Raw genomic sequence first — 7,230 nt, forward strand, 5'->3', positions numbered from 1 at the left:
TAAGCACTGAGTGTTCTTGGTACTGAGCTTCACAGCTGTTCACCTGTTATGTACCTCACTCATGGGATTCCTTTCTGTGTACCTCTTCCAAATTCTACATTGATGCTCTTCAATTTTTTACATCCTTACTGCTTAGAGGATGCCTGCAATACCTCTGTTAAAACCAAAGAAGCCCTTTGACCATTCCATTTGCTACCATAGCTCCAGACCTATTCAACATCTCCCTGACAGAATTAAAAGATCTCACAATAAGCTAGACTATGTGGGTAACTTAGAAATTCCCTGAAGAATTGCCCCTCTCACTTTATGGATGGCAAAAAAAGCAAAACCAAAAAACCGAACACAAACCCTCTGGGTTTCTGAAAGGTAAAGGGATTTATCAGAGGCCACACATTGAATCTCTGCTTCTAGCCAGGGAGTCCTGTTATGTCCTGGGCACTTTATATAAACAGAACAGCCTCGTCATTAGGCATTGCAATCCCATTTCACAGATGAGAAAGCTGAGCTGAGAGGCTTACACAGAACCTTCAAGGTCATAGAACGAGAAAGTATAGAACTGAAAAGGTCAACCCTCAGGCTGCAATCCATGTACCACGCTCTGCCTTCAGGCTTTTTCGGAGGACTCTCATGGGTGAGGCACTTGTCCTCTTGTGACCCCAGGAAAGCAGTGCCTGGGTGAGTAAGGCCCAGAACAACATCCTGCATTTCTTGGCTATTTGGCCTTTCTCCAGAAGACTGAAGGTACCGGAAGTCAATGAAAGCTCTTCAACAGGAAGTATGTGCGTTGATGTGTCTTGTGTGACCCTGGTTTTCTCTTATTTTTTCAGTTTTTTCAGACAGTCTAGCCCGTATTTATTACCACCTGCTTTATACCAGTAACAGTTCAAGCCTGTGGTGACAATCTAAATTCGCCCACCATCAGTGACATAATCAGAGTATTCTTCCTGTTGGCTGATCTCGTGCACATCCATGGCTCTGATAGGACTGAAAAGCTTCAGCACAAGCAGGCAGTTCTAGTTTTTGTTTCTTTCCCATGCAATTAGGTCTTAAGAGGCAGACTAGGCACACTATTTATTGAAGGATATGGCCAGTGGTTCAGGGAGAGGAGGCTGCCAGATCATCATGCCAACATATTTTCCTTGGCTTTAATAAAACTTCAAATGCCGCTGACTGGTTCCTGGGTCCAGTATAAATTAAGGTCACAGTGTTTGAGAGGATGATTGAAGGAAGTGGGTAGGTTTGGGAAGTCGGTGCGGACAATCCCCCTTCAGTTCCTACTTGAAAATAACGTACGGGGGCCAGCAGGTGGCATGGTGGTTAAGAGCGCTGGATTCCCACATGTCTGCCTGAGATTTGAGTCCTGGACCTGGTGGCTGGCTTTCTCACTTTCCCTCTCTCTCTCTCACACACACTCTGTCCCACTCTGGTCAAATTTAAATAAATAAATGAAAGTAACTTACAAAGGGAAGAGTGACAGCCACTTAAAACAGATGGCATGGTTGAGGATCAGATCAAGGGAGAAGCTAGGCTAGTTGTTCCTGAGCGTGTGTGGGTTGTCTGCTATTGTCCTCAGAGGTTTCAAAAGGTGAAGACACAGGATGGTGGCTTTCTCTAGTTAAAGCCCGATTACCTTTGCCCTTTCTTCTCCCCAGCCAGGTGTGAGTTCTCCCTTCTCTGGCCCGCACCATCCTGTCCCCTTAGTACCAGTCCAAGGCCCTTATGTTTCTTTACATAGTCTAGTCCCCAGGGGACTGCTGGCCTTCCTGACAATTTGAGTCTTTTTGCTTCTGGTTTTGACCTAATTTCTTGACAAACAGCGTGTGTTTAGTCGCACTCCCAGCACACCTCCTGACAAGGACAGCTGTATGTTCAGTCCCAAGCTCTGACGTGCACTTAACCTACATCCCATTGTGGAGTTCACCTTGGGAGTGTGACTGCCAGGAGCTGGTATTGATGTAGTGGAGCCACTAACAAAGGAACATTCTATGGGGTACACGTTTGGCAATAACTCTTTAGATTACCTGTATTTATTACCACCTGCTTTATACCAGTAACAGTTTAAGCCTGTGGTGACATAATCTAAATTCTCCCACCATCTTTATTAGTTAATTTAAATTTTTGCCTGGTGAGAGGACCCACCCAATAGAGCATGGTCACACTGCAATTCTTTCTCCTCCTTTTCTCTTTTTTAAGGATTTTGGGCACAAATGCACACATATCTCCCATGGTTTTCAGGCTGCTGAGTCCAGGACTCAAACTGTGTGGTCAACCATGTGGGATCTAGCTCCCTTAACCACCAGGCCATGGGCTGGCCTTCTCCCACCATCTTCCTGAGGTAGGAATTGCTTTTATTTTACAAATTAGGAAACAGAAGTACAGAGAAATAAAATCAATTGTCCAAGAGCACACAGTTAATGAGTGACAAAGCCTGGATTTGAACCTACTCTGTCTGACTTCCCAGCCTCAGTCACTATGTGGTGTAGTTTGATTTGTTCAGGTCATTTGACCAGTATGCTCACTCCTTCTAAAGAAAGTGTGGACACCTAGTCAGTGAACCTGGCAGACCAGTTCCAAAAGATGAGGTCTGGTTTTTGATCTTCACCGTTTCGCCTACTCATTCAGTGGTTCCGAGGCTCTTCCCCATCACCCGCTGCTGCAACACTTTAAGGTTCTGCCCGGCCAGAAAGAAGTTCATTCTTTTACTTCATCCAGATTGCCAGATAGTCTCAGCAGTCAGCCCCTGCAAACATGGCAGGACAGATGGAGCAACCGCTGAGTGTGCTTTGGGTGAGGTTTGTGGTCATTTGGGTGAGGTTTGTGGTCATTTGGATTTATCTGAAGTCGAGGCCCTGATTTCATTCACTACTTTGGATACATTTTGTTTTTTAAGTTTATTCCTTGCAAGAGAGAGAGAGCACTACATCCTCACAGGGTCTTAACACCATGGTTCATTGCCAGCTCTCAGTGAGGCCTGGATCATGAACGAGTGTGTGCTCAGTGTACTTGGGGAGGTCTCCAGACTTGAACCAGTAACTTTCCAATGTGAGATCGCCCTGCAGAGCTTCAAGTTTTACTGTAGCACCATCTTCTGACCTCTTCCAATGCATTCAATACATCCTGAGGGTAGGGCATTTGAGGGATCGTTATGAGCATGGGCAGAAACTGACCTATTTCCAAAAGGTTTATTCTCTTTTTGGGAACGGGGATATTGAACGATGACCATGCCTTGAGATAGGTATGGTTTGGGGGAGCATGGAGCCCACTAAATCCTGTGGTTCAAGAGTCCTGTAACAATTTGTCAATGTCTGCTGAAATTAAAAACGCATGCACAGCCTGACTCAGCAGGTCCTCTGGTAGAAGTGCAGGCTGTGATATGTAGCCACACCATGGCTGTGAGCACCCCAGCAAAGCCTGTCTGCAAGAATGGGAACCCCCTGCATGCCCACCCAGAGGGAGAGGCAAGCAAGATAAAGGCCCTTTCTATAAACCGGAAGTTTATGTCCCCCTTAAGGGGAAATGGGGCCCTAGGAGTACTCTGGCAGGAGATTAATGTCAGGATACTTTATGAAGGAGAAAGCAGGCTGCCCAACAATAGCACAAGCTCCCCTTTCTGAACACACACACACACATACACACACACACACTGTACATGTGTGGTCTAAGGAAAAATATGCAAGGCAGTTTTTCCTTGGTGGGGGGAGGATACTTCCTTTCTTTTCCTTGCAGACCCCTCTGAATTTAGGAGTGATGATGGTGAGGGTAGCAGTCCACATCGAGTGTGCAGTTGTGTGCCTGGTAACTGTGAACACTGCACACAGATTATCTCATTAAATCATACACACAAACCTAAGAAATACTTATCTTTCTTCTTTCATTCTTCTTTTTTTAAAGAAAAGGATGGGACAGGGAGGTAAAACAATTTTCTGAAGATAACCTAAAGTGAAGAGACCTGGATTAGAACTCGGGTCGTCTGTTGCCTGGGCAATGGTTTTACTTAATACCGTGAACACTTTTTTTTTTTTTTTTTTTTTTAATCTTGGACATTCTGACTGGTTTTAATTTGAACAAGTCCCTGAGAAACTTCTGGTCCGAAATGTTGCCTTCTCTTCTGGATCCCGTGACACTACGTGACCGGGGGCTGCACCCCTGCGGTGAGCCGCTCTTTCACGGCTGAACCCTGGCAGGGACTGACCCAGGTCAGGCGTTCAGGTCACGGGTGCACGCAGAGTCCAGGTACGACGCACGTGGCCTTGAGCGCGCGGAGATTCGTTCCGGCGTCCCGGGGCCTGGGGGTGGCGGCGGCTGATGAAACGTAGCCGCCCTGCGCCTCCTCCGCGGACCGGGGAGAAACGTTCCCTCTGGGCCAAGGCGAGCCTGGCGGCGGCTCCTCCCGGCGGGGTGACGGCACCGGGCCTGCCGGCCGGGGGCGGGCCTGGGCGGCGGGCGGGGCGTTGCGGGGCCGCCTGGGCGCCTCCGCCTCGGCCTGCGTTCCCGCCCGGAACGCCTGGGGGCGGCATCGCGGGCTGCGCCCCGGCTCCTCAGAGCGTTGTTGGGTTTCTTCCCCGCCGGTCGGGCGTGGGAGCCGCTTTCCGGCGCCACCTGGGAACCTGCGGCCGGCGGCGTATTCTGGGGCGAAGAATGTCCCCGCCTTCTCGGCGTCCCCCTTCCCCAGGCTGCAAACCGGACAGCACCCAGGGCGGACACTGGGGCAAGGCACAGCTGCCCAAGGCTAAGGCCATGCGCGGTGGGGCAGCCCTGACCTGCAGGAGCCCGGGATTCACTGCAGGGCCTGCTCCTTGACCTTGTATAGTTTACCTTCTTTCCTGGGTCTCAATTTCCCCATCTGTGAAATGGAAAGCTTGGACTCATTGTCTCTCAAGATTTCTGTAACGGCCTCCTGTGGTCTCTTGATTTCCTGTTGGACAAACGAAAGCGAAGTGTGACTTAGGAAACCGTAGTTTCTCTCTCAGTCTCTGACGAGTCTCAGGGAGGCGTGTACTGCCCTGGAAAGGAGAGACTTCCGCTGCTCAGCTCCTAAGGAGAACTTCCTTTGCAGGGGCTCTCCACCAAAGAGGGGAGTTGTGAAAAACCCACAACTGGAGGTCTGGTTACAGTGCAGGTCTGGCAGAGGGAACTGGGAGAAGCAGGAGTCAAGGACCCATCAGTCGCAGAAGCTGCAAGGCCATGCTGTGTCTTTCCCTTGGTTGCCCACAGGCTGGTACTGGGCTGAGCTGTTTAGGGGCTCAGGGTGGAGTTGGGTCTGACCTTGGGGTCTTGCCAACACCAGTCCTGCCCTCTGCAGCTTGGGAGTTGGGTGAGGGATGCAGAAAGAGTACACGAACTGAGGACCTTGTGCCCTGATGGGCCCATCCTGACTGCTGGTCTGTATCCCTCCCTGCTAGGCGCTGGTCTCTGTCTCCACCTTTGCCAAGCCCAGGAGCCTCCTTCCCTTTTCCAGGAAGCCTCCCAGAGAATCCTTCCTTGAAGATGCTCCCTCTTACAACCATTGCCTCTGTCCCCATTCTCTGTGTGGGAGTTGGCCTTTTGCACCAGATACTGATCTCCAGCAGGGAGGGCTGAGAAGCGACTTGAGACTTTATTTCTGGTTTCATAATGGAGAAAGCACGGGTCTGGTCCTAGAAGTTCTTAGGCAGTGTCTGGGAGTAAACATGAAAACTGTATTCCTTTGCTTATGTCTGTTTATCCTGTGCTGTTGTGGGCTATCTTGTGTATACTAATTTTTTTTTGGGGGGGGAGAGGTTTTTATTTTAGGGTGCATGTGCTCACCAGAGAGAGACAGAGAGACAGAAAGCAAGAAATCAACCCCCAGGGGGGATGGCCATGCGGGGATGGCCATGCTGCAATCCTGCAATCCCTTCTCCTCCATTCCCCTCTTGGGATCTTGGGCATGTGTGCACACACGCCTGGCGTGACTTTAAGCCACCGGGTCGGGTCCCAGACTCGAACCACAGTCGACTACGTGGGAGTCCAGCGACATAGCCATTACACCAACTGCTGGTCCTGCGTATATGAATTTTTAAAACCTTGTAAAACCTCACGACAACCTAAAGTTACCATCACTATCCTCACTTACATGTGTGAGAACTGAGGCAATGAGCAGTTAAGCGACATGCTCGCGGTCGCACCTGTAGGAAGTGGCAGGACTCAGCCATTACAGAAATCGTTTCCAGGTGAATGAATGAAATCTTCTTGGGACTTTGAGGGAGACTGATGGGGCCACTAGGGTACTGTGATTTCTGCCTAAGAACACTGCCTTGGCTGTGGGGTTTTACAACTAGTGGGGACTTCCGTGCAACCTGGAAGGCTTTCTGTGCTGCCCCAGCTTGTGCATGATCCCTCCTGGCTTCTGGGTCCCCCAGGCTTTTCTGAGACTCCAGTGCAGCTGCTCCGGGCTGCAGGCTTCTGGCTATCATGTCCCTGGGTTCCTTGTCTGGAACATGGATCTGAGGACTATCTCTGCCTCATGGGCCTAGGAAGTGATCAGACGGGGTGAGGAAGGGCTTCAGTGAATGTCAAGTACAGGGAATGTATTGCTGTGGCTATTTCCGTTCCTTTCTTGCCTCTTGGGGGTACAAGGCAAGAGGAAGGAAGTAAGGCATGATGAGATTGGCTGGTAAACACTGAGCACATTTGGTCATGCTGGTAGTGGGCCAGGCCTGGGGCTAGTGAGGAGGAGAAGGTCCCTGTCCTCCCCACTATAGCATCTCAGGGACCATTGGAATTTGTTGCTAGATCACGCCCGGGAAATACAGATGACCTAGTCTTTGTTAATGTATTTATTTATTTGTAAGATGGTTTAAGGAATAGGCCCAGAGACAGCCAGAGCAGTCTGCAGGCTCAAGTGCATGGAAATTATAGGTTTGGACTCTGGAGCCAGGTGGTGTGGGTCACCTCCAGACTCCACAGCTCAGAGCCAAGCATTCTTGGACAAGTCACTTCATGTTTTTAAGCCTCAGTTTTGTCTCAGGTGAAATAGGAAAACCATATTAAAGGAAGGAGTCTGTATGGTGAGCAGGGTACCAGATTTCATGCTTGCATTTCCTTCCTTTAAGTCCTCGCAGCTGTCTTGAGAGCTAGGTTTCCTTACCTTCATTTTACAGGTAAGAACAGCTAGGTTTGGGCTGGTGGGTACCTTGACAGTGAATGTCACAAAGCAAGTGAGTGACAGATCAAGGATTCAAATCTAGGCTTTCTGGCTCCAGAGTCTTC

At 49.7% G+C, this 7,230-nt stretch overlaps 1 protein-coding gene across 1 annotated transcript in view; it reads left to right on the forward strand.

Moving 5' to 3' along the window:
- Positions 1 to 4,076: 4,076 nt before the first annotated feature.
- Positions 4,077 to 7,230, forward strand: part of TMEM268 (transmembrane protein 268) — a 36,484-nt gene continuing 33,330 nt past the window's right edge. Inside the window, exon 1 of the mRNA XM_006142786.2 lies at positions 4,077 to 4,233. The gene's annotated coding sequence lies outside the window, so the exon portion shown is untranslated. The remainder of the gene's footprint in view (positions 4,234 to 7,230) is intronic.

The sequence above is a fragment of the Tupaia chinensis genome, unplaced genomic scaffold (genome assembly GCF_000334495.1).
Source record: "Tupaia chinensis unplaced genomic scaffold, TupChi_1.0 Scaffold000081_1, whole genome shotgun sequence".
Taxonomy (NCBI): Eukaryota; Metazoa; Chordata; class Mammalia; order Scandentia; family Tupaiidae; genus Tupaia; species Tupaia belangeri.